This window comes from Lepidochelys olivacea (assembly GCF_965140295.1).
Source record: "Lepidochelys olivacea isolate rLepOli2 genome assembly, chromosome: 1".
NCBI classification, from domain to species: Eukaryota; Metazoa; Chordata; order Testudines; family Cheloniidae; genus Lepidochelys; species Lepidochelys olivacea.
Window position 1 is genome coordinate 149,072,784 of NC_140411.1, and position 14,052 is coordinate 149,086,835.

General features: G+C 43.6%; 1 long non-coding RNA gene across 1 annotated transcript; it reads right to left on the reverse strand.

The window, feature by feature from the left end:
* Window positions 1-1,426: 1,426 nt before the first annotated feature.
* On the reverse strand, window positions 1,427-8,683 carry LOC311530694. Its single transcript, XR_014714069.1, has 3 exons — window positions 8,595-8,683; window positions 3,420-3,599; window positions 1,427-3,339 (listed from the first exon to the last, which is right to left on the reverse strand). It is a non-coding gene; the product is annotated as an uncharacterized lncRNA (long non-coding RNA).
* Between the last annotated feature and the right edge of the window lie 5,369 nt (window positions 8,684-14,052).

Here is a 14,052-nt window from a genome sequence, read left to right on the forward strand (position 1 = left end):
CACAGCAGATAACTTCTGGAGGGGAAAGATTTACGCTCTTTATGGGTTCAAGTTTACATGACAATAAAGGAATGGGGGATGTGTTTTCTCTTGAAAGCTTTTGGGGGAGAAATGTGAAAGAAAATGGGATTTTGATTTTCAAATTAATGGGAAAGCAACCAGAGATCAAGGTCTCAGCAATGGGGAAGATCAGCTCCCATCATCAACTGTTTGTTCGGTTTTTTAATGTAAGATTGTGAAACAAAGCTGTATGACATGGCAATTTACAGTACAACGTAGACTACAGTAAAGTGTGTAATGTAAACCTCCATGTTATAACACTTATCTAAAAATAGCTGAGGATGAGCTGCACCTGCTGATACCTTGGTCTCTGGCTGCTTTCCATTAATCTGAAAACCAAAACCCCCATTTCCTGTGTATTTACGTCATATGAAGTGTGTACCACAACATATTATTGTGTCCGCTCTGTATTGATCAGTCTGTACACCCATGAGTGATGCAAGATGTGAGAGGAGTCCATTTGAGCAGTGTCCAGAAATAAAGGGCCTGATCCACTCCATTGAAACTAACTGCATCTTTCCATTGACTTCAATATATGTTGGATCAAGCCCAAAGATTGGGGAGAGAAGGCTACTTATGAGACTGGGACTGTTAAGTCAAGGCTGTTCTGTAATGGGAACTGAGTTTATGCCAGGTCCTGGCAAAAGGGGAATGGGAGAACTCTTTAGAAATAACAGTATTCAGTGTTTGTCAGCCTAGGACAGAAGAATGTGGAAAGGAGGGAGGGAGGAGGGGGTTAGCAAAAACAAAACAAACAAATGGAAATTTCAATGCCACATTTCTCCTGCAACTGTTTTTTAACAGAAACAGGAGGAGGAGGAGGTCGTCATTTTTGGTTTTGATTCATAGGGCGTGTGATTGGAAGTACAGCAAGACTTTTTATAACAACCCAAACCCTCCCACAAGGGTTTGCACAGTTTAGCCAAATGAACACAATCAGTTAATAGGCACCAGAAGTCAGAAATTCTACTGAGGGCATCAGGCTATGTTGCTCCCTGGGGAAATACGCTGAACAGAGGGAAAAGACAACAGTTCTGCTGTTTTAAAAATAGGCATATGTTCTGAAATTCAGCATGTCAGCTTATTAAAGGAAACATTTACTCTCCTAATTCAATGCAGCAAGTTAATCAATCATTTGTTACTTAAAAAAAGATAAGTGTTAGACCTGTTGATTTTCTTTAGTTTAAATTGCTTGACTGAGTGTGGTTTGGGGATTATTTTCCCCAGATACATTTGTCACAGCTCTGGGCAAATGCACCGGTATTCTCAATCAAGGGGCCCTTGAGAGCACAAACTCTTAGGTTTCTGCTCCCAACTGTCACCTCTCTTGGGTAGAGATCTGTCTCTCTCTTCCTCCTGAAGGGGGTATTTCCAGGCTGAACAGTTCCCTGCCTACACTGTATTATTCCCAGCACGCCAGACTGCCTAACTAGGGCAGTGTCTGTGCTTTGCCATCTCTTCAAAGGCTATGAACAGCTGCAATTGAAAGCAGGAATAGGTTACCACACAGCCCTTTCTAAGCATGCACATTTACTCTTCAGGTGAAAGCATTACAGAGAAAAACATATTAAAACCAATACAAGAACCTACACACATGCTAATGAGCTTACGAGAGATCACCCCAACTCCAACAACAATGGGTCTGATAAGTGATTGATCCTTCAAATCCCACATGAGGGTTTTTCTGTGATTACAAGTTCAGAGCTGCTTTAGCTCAGAAGAACCACCCCCCGAATGGGTTAGGGCTGGTCTACATTGAAACCACCTCGATGAGGGGCATAGCGCTTAGGGAGACATACTTAGAGCAACGCAGCGTCAGTGTACACACTACATTGCTTACAGGTTTCAGAGCAGCAGCCGTGTTAGTCCGCATCCGCAAAAAGGAAAAGGAGGACTTGTGGCACCTTAGAGACTAACAAATTTATTTGGCATAAGCTTTAGTGAGCTACAGCTCACTTCATCCGCTGCATTCAGTGGAAAATACAGTGGAGACTTATATACACAGAGAACATGAAAAAATGGGTGTTACCATACACACTGTAATGAGAGTGATCAGTTAAGGTGAGCTATTACCAGCAGTAGAGCGGGGGGGAAACGTCACCCTTGCTTACATCACCCTAAGTGGCCTCCAGGAGGTGCCCCACAATGCCCACTGCAGCCACTTGGGTCATCAGTTTGAACTCCGCTGCCCTGAAGCCAGGGACACAGGCATGCATTCCTCCCTGTTTAAAGCCCCGAGAATTTTTGAAATTCCTCTGTTTGCTTGGCATGGACAGCTCAGATTGCATCTTCCCAGGTGACCATGCCAGCTCCTCGCAGAAAACATACTCCTGCCTGGAGCACACCAGAGTTGGTGGATCTGGGGAGTCTGTGGGTAGAAGAGGCTGTGCAGTCCCAGCTGTGCTCCAGCCACATGAGCTATGATACCTACAGGCAGATCGCTCATGGCATGGAGGAGAAGGAGCATGAAAGGGACCATACAGCAGTGTCATGCTAAGATCAAGGAGCTATGACAGATGTACCAGAAGGCAAGGGAGGCCAATTGTAGGTCTGGTGAGTCGCCAGAGACATGCAGCTTCTACAAGGAGCTGCAAGCCATCCTTGGTGGCAACCCCACCTCCATCTCCAAGAGCCCTGTGGATCCTCTGGGGGTGGGGCTGGAGACAGTGGCCAGTGAAGTGAACCCCAAGGTCAACATGGTGGATGAGGAAATGGAGTTGGAGGAGGATGGGAGACAGGCAACATGGATGTGTAGTGGCATGGTGAACCAGGACCTCTAACTCTGGACAGGGCTAGCCAGTCCCAGCTCTCCAGTGCATCTGATGCAGGAGAAGGAAGCTCTGGTAAGTACTCCTTATGCTTTGGTGCTGCAGGGAAGTAGTGCCCTGCTTTTTTTAATCAGGGTAGAAGAGGTATTGAAATACCCAACACAGGTACAGTTTGTATCTGCTTCTCATTCCTCTATGCAACTAGGCAGAGGGGGCCCTGCGAAAAAGTTTGTTTATGCACATAGGGATGTCACGGGAATCCTCTATGGGGAGCTCTAGCAAACTTTCCTGGAGCTACTCTGCGATCCTCTGCCAAAGGTTTCTTGGGAGGGTTGCCTTGTTTCTTCCACTGTGATAGGAACTTTGTTGCACCAATAGGCAATTACTTCTGCAGGCATCATAGCAGCACATAGGTGAGCAGCATACAGTCTGCAGCACAAGCATGCAGGAACTGCACCCTTGCATTCTCGGTTATCCTCAGGAGTGAGATATCAGCTGCTATCACCCCCGCCTGTGGAAAACAGTGCCAGTATTCAGAATAGTGACCCTAGGCCCATATTGCCCTTCTTCCCTGCCCCTGGTCAAACTCACCATGGCTAGGGATCTCACCATTCTGTGTGCTTGCCAAAGGAAAGTGAGAAAGTGGTATCTCTAACTTGTTTGGATCAAGGCTGTGAGTGCACTCACAATAGTGCCTCTATTTTTTTTTTTTTAACATCCGCAGATGTGCCTTTGAGGGTCTCCTCTTGCACCCTGGCTGAGCGGCTCCATCTGATAAGGAAACAAAACAGGAAGAGTAAGGAAGACATGTTCTGAGAAGTGCTGCAATCCTTTGATGCTTTGGATGATACAGCTGCTTCAGGACCAAACAGACATGCTGAGGTTCTGTGACTGATCATCAGGTGCAATACATGTGCTTGCCCTCCTCCTACAGAACTGTCTTTCATGCCCTCCCCACACACACACATTCCTCACATGTTCTTGGGCCATTGCAGTACCCCCTGCACTCCACCCTGAGGGACATATTTCACAATGACAGCTGGACGTACACCCAGCTCTGAGAGCCTTGCTAGTAAATGTGCTCTTGGTTTTCATGTTTCTTGCAGAACAGAGACATGTTTGCATCAATTTTTAGTAAAAATGTACTTACTGAAAGAGAATAAATCTTTATTTGTCCCCTACATATGGTGGTTGCTGCTGAAATTCATACACAGTGGTAATCAGTGCATTTGCATGGTAAAATTAACACCTACACAGAGCAATCATTACAAAGTTCACACTACAGTGCAAGAAAACAATGCCTGGCTCAATGCGTTAAAGAAATCCACATTACTGTGGTTCATTGTCAAAATGTTCCTTTAAAGCCTCCCTGATTTGAATAGCTCCCCAGAGAGCCACTATAACTGTCCTGGTATCTGATTGCTCAAAAGCAGCAGGCAGCCAATCCACCTCAATGCTCCACCGCTGCAGAAACTTCTCCCCGTTAGCTTCACAAATGTTATGCAGAGCACAGCAGGCTGTTATGACCATGAGATCACTGAGGTCTAACCTGCCAAAAAGGCAGCACCAGCAACCCTTTAGGTGACTAAAGGCACATTCAACAGTCATTCTTCACCTGCTGAGCTTGTTGTTGAAGCGCTCTTTGCTGCAGTCAAGGTTACCATTGTAAGGCTTCATGAGCCATGGGTGTAAGGGGTAGACTAGGTCTCCAAGGATCACTATTGACATTTCCACATCCCCAGTTAGAATCTTCTGGTCTGGAAAGAAACTCCCTGCTTGCAGCTTTCTGTACAGGTCAGTGTTCCTCAAGATGCACACATCATGCACCTCCCCTGACTACCGCGTGTTGATGTCAGTGAAACGACCCCAGGGAGCCACCAGTGCTAGCAATACCATGGAAAAGTAGCCTTTTCTGTTGATGCCATCTATTGCCCTGCCATAGTTAGGGATTCCCACTGCTGCAAAGCCATCCATTATTTTCAAGAACATTGCTCAGAGTCCATTGTCCTTCATAGAAGGAGGGGATTAATGGCCCTGCACACTTGTATCACTGCAACCCCCATGGTGGACTTCCCCACTCCAAACTGATTCTTGGCTGACCGGTAGCAGTCTGGAGTTGCCAGGTTCCACACAGCGATTGCTGCTCACTCTCCATTGTTAGGATAGCTCTCATTGTTAGGATAGCTCTCACCGCTGGGCAGGGGTGAGTGCCACACACAATTCTGGAAAGGTGGATTTGTGCCTCTGAAAGTTCTGCAGCCACGGCTTGTCATCCCATACATGCATCACAGTCTGATCCCACCAGTCAGGGCTTGTTTCTTGTGCCCTGAACTAGCGGTCCACCATGTGCAGCTGCTCCGTGAATGCCAAAAGCAATCTTGAATTGTTTCTGTCCATGGCACACAGCAGGGCAGACACCACAGTGTCATCATCAGATTTGCAGCTCATGAAATACTGAAGGATCAGCTGTGTTGTGTTCCTAACGCTCATCACAGGACTGAAGAGCAGTGCAGGATCCATGCTTTCAGGCACAGCTGGCGGGCATGCAGTTTACAGGGGCTGTTGAAAAGCACCACAAAACATAGTGGGAAGCCCATGGAATAATGGGACGAAGAACACTGCATTATGGGACACTGAGCCTGCCCCCATGATGCACTGTGATCCCTTCCCAGAACACATAGTGGCAGATGGTGGCAAGTTGCACAGTGGGATACCTACCCATAGTGCACTGCTCTGTCAGTGTAAGAGCAGCAATTGCGGACATTTTGCACAGTCACAAGGAGAATTGTGTGAACATGCAAAACTGGTTTAATTACAGCAGTGGATGAATGTTGATGTAACTTATAGTCTTGACATACTCACAGTCTTAGGCCTGGTCTACACTAGGAAATTAGTGTGAAAAATGCATACCCCTGATTGACGCAGTTAAACCGATCTAACCCCCAGTGTAGACAGTGCTAAGTCCACAGGAGACTTTTCCTATCCACCTAGTCATAGGCACACACTCTGTGGGTGCTTGGAGGCTGGAGCACTCACAGGGGAAAAAAAAGTGGGTGCTCAGCATCCACCAGTGACCCTGCAGATCAGCTCCTCCCTGCCCCACACCCCAGCTCCTCCTGCTCACTGGCGATCAGCTGTTCAGCCGTGTGCAGGAGGCGGGGGAAGCCATGTGGGGGAGAGGTGGAACAGGGGCCGGAAGAGGCAGGCTGGGGATAGGGGCTTTGGAGAAGGGGTGGAGTGAGGAGGGGCCTGGGGTGGAGGGGATTCAAAAATGAACACTGCAGCAATCCACTAGAAACCACACCCCAAATCAGTGTGTTACTGTTTAGCACTACCGTACATGTGGTCACAGGCCTCTAGCCAGTTTCTAACCATCTGAAAATTCTCATAAATAAAACGATATAATTAATTTTGAGAATAAGCTTTCAGAAATGCTTTCTAAAAATCAAAGTATGTCACTACCTTCCCTTCATCCATTAATTGTGGTTTCTAACCAAAAAAAAAATGATGCAGTGTTATTGTGGTCTGATTTATTCTTTAGAAACTAGAGCTATATGAATAACTGGTTACTTACTGGGATATAACAAATATGATCACATTTAGGGTGACCCTCCAGAAGGAAGATTGTGATATTTATGCTTATTGTTTTGCTATATAATGTTTTCAATCGATCCCTTTTTCAACAGGAGTCTTGATGGTTGCTGTGGGATGCTGAGATCATTCTGAGCTTCCATTAAGTTGAAATATATCCCTATGGTTATTAATTTTTGAAATATATGGCTAACACTTGTCAACATAGCTATGGGATATTGTAAAATGTGGTGAATGTTGGGGACCAAGAAATTGTTGGAAGGATGTTCGGCACCTTGCAGGGAGATTGCCAATGGCACAAATGGGAATTAGGTGCCTACCTCTCAGTGGGACCTAGGCAATGGATTGCCATTTGTGCCTTTGAAAATATCCCCCATTATGATCAGCAGGATGATATTTTAAAAGGAGAGATGAGGGAAAGGGAAAAGTGTCCATAATTAATTGGTCCAAAAATATCTGGTTCTTAAATGGTTCTCAGAAACAGACAAATTATAGTGAGAAGAGGAATTATTCCGAGGTGTCAAATTATTGTCTCTTAATTGTTTGGCTCTGCTCACAAATCATACCTATACCACAGCTATTTGAGTCCACCTGAACAATATGCTCTTCGTGGAGTTGAGAATGACGTTTACATTTATGAAATTGTAGAATGAATAGAAAGTCTGATTGTAACACTTGACTGTTCAGCTAGGAAACCCCACTCAAATCTTGCTGACCTCCTTCCCCACAGTGTCAATGCAACTATGGTAAAGCTTAAGAAAAGTGTAGAGACAGATTTAGGATCAGCTTTTTCATTGGTGTATGATGGAGAACATTCTGTCTTCTGCCTAACTTGGAGAGCACTGCAAAGGTTAATCATATTTTTAAAACCCTATAAATAAATCCTTCCCCTAGTGATGCATGGGGATCTTGTCTTGAATTTTTAGAAACCCCATTATGTAAAATTAGACTGGACAAAGTGCTTGAAGATAATGCCAGGAAGGCATTTGGGGACCAAAATGTATGATTTTGTTAACAACTCTTGATTGGCTACTATAAGTCAGGAGCTTTAAAAACTGTTGAAAAAACACCACATTTATTTAACTCTATCCCCCTTCATTTTGACTGTGGAGTAGTTAAACACTGAAACAATTTCTCATGTTTCTCTGCCTAACTGTGCTGAGTGACACACAAATATTCTCAGAGATCGTGGTTATGGGCTTGGTTTCTATATTGTTTCAGTTAAACTTAAAGTGAAGCCACACACCAGTCCTTGGCAATAGAGATATTGTGGCCAAGTAGGGTGTGATCATACAGAGTAATTTACAGTCTTTGGACTCGATAATCCTCAAGAGAAGCCGTTCTCTACTTTAGAACCACAACAACAGAAGCATTGCTAGTGGTCATAAGGCTACAGTCAAAATTTCCCTGTTAAAACAGCAGGAGGCAAAAAAGCTGAAGTTTCACTCCTTCCCTAGCTAGGACTGATAAAAGTAAACTGGTGCACAATATAAGGACCTGCTTCTGCTCCCAGTGAACTCATGGGAGGTTTGTGATTCACTTCAGTGAGAGTAGGATTGGCCCTTGCAAACGTACAATAAATTATCTGCTATATTTTTCTTTATGGTGTCAAGGTTCCTTCCCCACTCTGAACTCTAGGGCACAGATGTGGGGACCTGCATGAAAAACCCCCAAGCTTATTTTTACCAGCTTAGGTTAAAACTTACCCAAGGTACAAACTATTTTACCTTTTGCCCTTGGACTTTATTGCTACCACCACCAAGCGTCTAACAAATATATAACAGGGAAAGGACCCACTTGGAAACGTCTTTTCCCCCAAAATCCTCCCAAACCCTACACCCCACTTTCCTGGGGAAGGCTTGATAAAAATCCTCACCAATTTGCACAGGTGAGCACAGACCCAAACCCTTGGATCTTAAGAACAATGAAAAAGCAATCAGATTCTTAAAAGAAGAATTTTAATTAAAGAAAAAGTAAAAGAATCACCTCTGTAAAATCAGGATGGTAAATACCTTCCAGGGTAATCAGATTCAAAACATAGAGAATCCCTCTAGGCAAAATCCTTAAATTACAAAATGACACAAAAACAGGAATATACATTCCATTCAACACAGCTTATTTTATCAGCCATTTAAACAAAACAGAATCTAACACATATCTAGCTACATTACTTACTAAGTTCTAAGACTCCATTCCTTTTCTGTTCCCAGCAAAAGCCTGCCACAGACAGAGAGAACCTTTGTTTTCTCCCCCGCTCCAGCTTTGAAAGTATCTTGTCTCCTCATTGGTCATTTTGGTCAGGTGCCAGCGAGGTTATCCTAGCTTCTTAACCCTTTACAGGTGAAAGGGTTTTTCCTCTGGCCAGGAGGGCTTTTAAAGGTGTTTACCCTTCCCTTTATACTTATGACATATGGTTTGAAGCTTAATACCTAAATGAGGAAACACTAAATAAATACTTGCAATAGAGAGCAGTAGTTTCATGAACTGAGTCAAAAAGCACTCAATTAGCAGAGTGTCATTTGCTGGGAATCATTAGCAAAGGTGATGATTTAAACAGCTCAGAAAGAGCTTACATTGCCTCCAGTCTCAAGAGCAAGAGTCATGAACTGCCTGCCAGTGACAGATTTAACTAGTGCAGCTGGAAATATTGGTTTTGTGAGTACTGATTATCAATTAAATATTTAACAGTGTAAATGCATTGGCTTAAACCTAGTGAAAATAGAAATGAAAAAAGAGAAGGAACTGGCTAAAGATGCTTAAACCTGTCTCAGAACATCTTTCTGCTTATAAATACCAGAAGAGGAAACAGATGAAGTTTTATGAAACAAAAAAAAACCAATATCCAGCACTAGGGGTGCCATCCTGTGGGCAGCCTAGAGTACCCATTGTCAACAAAGTTAATGGGACCCAAAGGCCCTCGGCGCCTCACAGAATTGAGCACTAGATGAGAAACATTTAATAGCAAGTAGGCCATGATATAGTCTGTACATATGTCAAAGATGAAGAAAATATGTGAAGTTGGAATGAAATCAAAATCAGGGTCTGGGATAAACAGGGGGTGGGGGTCAGCTTAATGTTTAGTTCTTGATGTTTTAATAAAAGATTGAGTAAAAGAAAGGCTCCACAATTAAGGGGCTTATTTTCTGAGCACCCACAACTCACATACCTCTGAGTTCTGTAGACCCCAAGGTTACCAGAAAAAGGGAAAGGAACTGAACCGTGTTTACCACCTTCCCAAGACAGTCTGACTAAGGAAGACAACAGTCACCATTGTTCTCCTGCCATCAGTTGGGGTCCTGTTGAGCTGCTCCATGCTTTTTATGTTTTAGTGCTTTTGAAAGGGTCCAGATATTTATCCACAGAAAAAGTGAAGCCAGGGTAGCCCAGTGTAAGCTTTCCACATGCTGGGCCTCATTCTAACCTGGAGGAACCAACCATATGCTAGGAGTGATGAGCGTTCATTTCCAATGCTCGTTCAAGTGTTGGGGGTCTGCTGAGGCTGCCTAGAATGTGGGTTATAACAAGGAGGATCTACTCCTTACCTTGAATTGTGTAAAAGTCTATGTCTGATGGCAATATTGAAAAGTGCACCAGGAATATCCTATTGACTTTTTTAAACACCCAAAGCTCCTTGTGAGAGAGCCAAATGTTCTCTCCATGGCCGTGCTGGTGGGTTGAGAGCACTGTTGTACCTGAAAATCTCAGGATGGAAAAATGTCAAGAAACGTCTCCATGTGCTATACCCTGTAACTCTCCTGCCACTCCCTCCTTCCTTGCACTGTCTTCCAAACTCTGTAGCAAATGCTAGTTCTCAGTGGCTGGCTGACTCTATGAATCACTCCATCTTGCTCTCTTTCTAAAACTCATGCTGTCCTGAGAGTTTGGGAATTTAAAATTCACTAGGAATAGTGTCTCTGGATGGACTGTATCTAGAGCAGCCAGTGAATGGCTGGAGCCTGAGCAATTTAACTTGTGACTCCTGGTTTATGGCAGAAGAGTCTCTGAGTGATTTTGAAAATCCTGATTGAACAGCCAGTCCCTTAACCCACACCCCAGAAGAGCCCTCTAGGCATGCTAAGCCCTTGGAGCAAACCGCCTGTTTTGAAAATCCTCTGAATGGCTAACTATTCTCTGAGCCCTGGCTGGGCCACACAAGCCATGTGCATTCACACCAGCTTGCTGGCGCTGGTGCTCGAGTACACTATAATTCTGAAATTCAGTCTATAATAATAAGAAACCAATTGTTCCTTCATTGCAATATTCTAATGGCGTTAGAGTCCCTATATATTATGTTGGCACAGAGAACTAATGTCGCCAATGCATGTGACACTTTGTCACAATCACTGACACTACATCCAATGTGCTGATGTCAAGCAATTGACCAGTCTGGCATATTAGGAAGGCAACAAGTAGATTGTCTACAAATCTGATATTCATTTGAAGAAAACAGAACCCTAATTTGGATATGTATTTTTAAAAATGCTGCATTTTATCCCAGAAGAAAAATTCAAAAAGAAATAATAAGAAAAGACCAAATTTCACAGCAAGGGAACCATATGACCATATTAGATGCATCTACACAAATAACCAGCTTGCAGTCTTTATTGTCTCTCTGGGGTATTAGAAGGTGCCAAAAAGCTCTTTTTGATTTGGTCTTTGACAGGTTGCCATCCTCTCCAATTCTCTAGCAGCTAAATCTAGATAATTATCTGCATATGTTTTCAAGAAATCATTAAAATACCAAGAAAAGGAATTATTGCAAAATTGTCTGCAGTGTAGACTTTCAAAGCTTATATTGGTAAAAAAGTGACATCTTGTGGTGAGAGGCAGAAATGAAATCCACACAGGTACATTTTCAAAATAAAAGCCATTCAAATGGGTAGGTTAAATTCCCAAAATGTTGGATCACCGGTAAATTAAGTTTTCTGGTTTCAGTTTAATTCCTGGTTGTAGACATTGAGAGTGACCTAAACTTTTCTTTGGTACAGACAACATGAATGGGAGTATAAATGTAGACAATCATTAATCCAGAACATAGTAAAGCTTCTTTTAAATGTGGTCATTTTCTTTCAGAAACAGGATATACAGTGCAATCACCTTAGCATATAAGGGGGAGAAAAATCATTCACCTCTTCAACCTCCCTGACTTTGCTCCTATTTTTATTAGCAAGCCAGATGTTTTAAAATGTACCAGTTTGAGAAATGTTATGCAGAGTTGTTCAGAGGAAAGAAGAAGGGACCAGCGGTCCATGTAAGGAGGAGATGCTGTTAGAGCTCTATAAAAATTTCGTAAGAAAGCCCAAGACTAAATAAAACAAATGAATTGTGCTACACCCTCATAGGTCAGGCCAGATTTGAGGAGATTTGCAAATTTGATAGCTGGTCTGTATTGTTTTAACCTGAAATGACAGGAAAATTGGCAGTTTGATCTTCATTCTTCTTTGAATTTGGGATTCTGTACAATCACCTCACAATCACAAAGTTAATTGGATATGAACCCACATGTATTAAAAGAAAAAAAGATTGCAAGAGCCCTCTATGTACTAAAAGCACCAGTTTCCATATTATCCTTAGTTGCTACTGCATCCGTTGAATGTGACTTTCAACACTGGCACAAATTGTTGACCTTGTTAGTGTCTTTCTTGACCTCAGTATGGACAAGCTAACTGCAAATTATGGTTATTTTGAATGATGATCTGATTTACATGATTGGTAAGCTGTGCCTATTACATTATGCAACTAAAATGTTATGCCTATAAACATATATTTTATAACTGTCTAAAAAAATTTGAATCTTTTTGTCAGCATAATAACATTGTTGGGACAGCACTTCCTATTTTCAAGGGTATTCTGGGGACAAACAGGGAAATGAAACCCACAATATTATACAGAAAACACATCATAGTCAGAGAAGTGACATACAGGAACAAGGGATATTCAGTGCCTCAGTCATCCATCATGGGAAAGTTTCAACACTTGACAGCAGTTTTGCATCAAGAGGCAATTTATTCCAACCTGATGGCAAAGGTAGGCAAAAACTATATGTTTTACACTGGCATGCTGAAAATTACAAAATAAATCTTAAATAGTATTCAGACAACAAACAAGTCAAATATACTGGCAATGGCATATGACTAATAGCACACCCATATAAAATTTGATGCTAGGGAAATAATTTTCCCTCATGTAAGGAAACCCATACAAGCTAATTATTGCAAAATCTAATGATGCGTATATTGGCTGCTGTGGGCAGTGAGCATCCAAAATTCACCAGGCTTGTTTAACAGCCATTAAGTAGAGAAAGATGCTCACACTACACTCAATATTGCAGCAGAGGAACTGGCATTTGCTCAGCTACTGTCTGTCTAACCTCTAACTGCTGAGTGAGTCCACATCCAGAAAGGGTAGCCTATGTCAGGTGTACATGTCAATCACAAGAAGGGCCTGTAATAGGGCCCACATGCCTCCACCCAAGGCAGGAAGGGTTAATGGGCTACTAAAGGCGCAATTAGTCAAAATTAAGACAGCTGGAGCAGGAAGCAAGCCTCCAGGGAGGGGCTTAAAAAGAAAACCCTTGCCCTATAGAAAGGGGTAGGCAGAGAGAAAGCAGATATAAAGGACTTATTGTGGGAGAAAAGCCAAGGGCCTGTTGCCTGCCATATCTCCTGGAAGAATTGGAAGTGTTTGTTGCTTCAGACTTGTTTTGATCTTTGAGTGCCTTGGAAGGGGTAGAACTGTAAGTGATCTAGCCAGGGAGGTAAGTCTCCACAACCCAGAAGGCATTGGAGGGTGGGCAGAGCAGCAGAAGACCAGCCAGGAAACTGAGACTGAGTGGTTGCTGCACTGCACAGTGCCAGAATGGGGCACCCTGGTAGGGAGGTGCTGTGACAGGGCTGAATAGGCACGATGTTGGAATTGATGTGGAGCCACACTACACAGGGCAAGCAATGGAGACGTTCTGCTTCAGAGAGGCAGAATGCTATGGAGCCATGCAGGGGGATCATGTACCAGGCTACACCCTGACCAGCAATGGAAGTTAGGAGCCTAAATACCTTTGAGGATTGGGGCTGTAGTGCCTTAAGACCCACTCCAGGAGTGGGAGAAGCACAGGATTCCACCCCAGGAAAGGTGAAGGCAAAAGGCCTAATACCTGAGGAGGGTGCACTCAGACACCAGGGAGGGGTCAAAGGTACAGCTAGATAGATACAGAGCTAGGTTCCGTCCTGTACCTGCACACTGAAGGGAAAATGTGCACCCTCCCTATTCCATGGCTTCTGGAGTTCAGCCCCTGATAGAGGCTAGAGCAGTCCTCAGTTGTATGCCTTCTTCATTGAACACTATGGGGCTTTGCAAGTAGCTAGGGTGAATGTCTGAGATAACCATGCCTTCTCCCACCCCCAATCCACCTCCTCCATAGTCTGGTCTACCCACAACCTGCCTCCACTGTGCCACAGAATGCCACCTGCACTCAGTGCTGCTGTGCAGGTGAACATAGGGGCCTCTGAAGCAAGGGTATTTCCCAAGGCCCTTACCTACATGCCCTGCAACCCATTTGCACCAACCAGCCAAACTGGGTCCAGAGTAGATGGTTGCTTGTGGAGATTGAGTATTCCTTGGCTTATACCTGGGGGTG